This window comes from Epinephelus moara, chromosome 20, assembly GCF_006386435.1.
Source record: "Epinephelus moara isolate mb chromosome 20, YSFRI_EMoa_1.0, whole genome shotgun sequence".
In the NCBI taxonomy this organism is placed as follows: Eukaryota; Metazoa; Chordata; class Actinopteri; order Perciformes; family Serranidae; genus Epinephelus; species Epinephelus moara.
The window spans coordinates 2850010-2851229 of record NC_065525.1 but is presented as its reverse complement, the minus strand read 5'-3'; positions in this window follow the sequence as shown (position 1 = coordinate 2851229).

Genomic DNA, 1220 nt, shown 5'->3' with positions numbered 1-1220 from the left:
AATCAATCAATCAATTTTATTTATAAAGCCCAATATCACAAATCACAATTTGCCTCACAGGGCTTTACAGNAGAGAGAGAGAGAGAGAGAGAGAGACAGAGACAGAGACAGAGACAGAGACAGAGAGACAGAGAGATGCAGGACAGACGGTAATGACAATAGCTGACAACAACATTAATGAAAGTAATAATATTATAATTATAGTTCTGGCTACTGTGGTACAATATGTTGAAAGTATATATTAATATCTGATAGTATACATATGTGACAATAATCATATGTGTATAAAAACAGTAGAAGTATGACTAATGATAACAACAGCAGCAGGAGGCATCTGGCAGGACCAGGGCAGCAGCACAACCACACTCGTCACACTATCCAGGCACCGCTGCAATACGTATTAACCTGAGAGACAGTAAAGCACAAAGGCTCCACTGTCCTCACCTCACATAGGTGAGGGTTGGAACGTAGATCGACCGGTAAATCGAGAGCTTCGCTCTCTGGCTAAGCTCCCTTTTCACCACAACGGACCGGTTAAGTGCCTGCATCACTGCTGACGCCGCCCCAATCCGCCTGTCAATCTCCCGCTCCATCCTACCATCACTCGTGAACAAGATCCCGAGATACTTAAACTCCTCCACCTGAGGCAGGACCTCCCCCCCAACCTTGAGTGGGCAATCCACCCTTTTCCAGCTGAGGACCATGGCCTCAGACTTGGAGGTGCTGATTCTCATCCCAGCCGCTTCACACTCGGCTGCGAACCGTCCCAGCAAGACCTGGAGGTCACTGTTCGATGGAGCTAGGAGGACCACGTCATCCGCAAAAAGCAGGGACGAGATCCTCCCATCACCGAACCTGACACCCTCCACCACTCGGCTGCACCTAGAAATTCTGTCCATGAAAGTTATGAACAGAACCAGTGACAAAGGGCAGCCCTGGTGGAGTCCAACCCTCACCGGGAACAGGTCCGACTTCCTGCCGGCCACGCGAACCAGACTCGAGCTCCTTCGGTACAGGGACTGGATGGCCCTCAGCAAAGGGCCACCAACCCCATACTCCTGGAGCACCCCCCACAGGATGCCCCTGGGGACACGGTCGTAAGCCTTCTCCAAATCCACAAAACACATGTGGACTGGTTGGGCGAACTCCCATGCCCCCTCCAGCACCCTGGCGAGGGTAAAGAGCTGGTCCACGGTTCTGCGTCCGGGACGAAAACCACA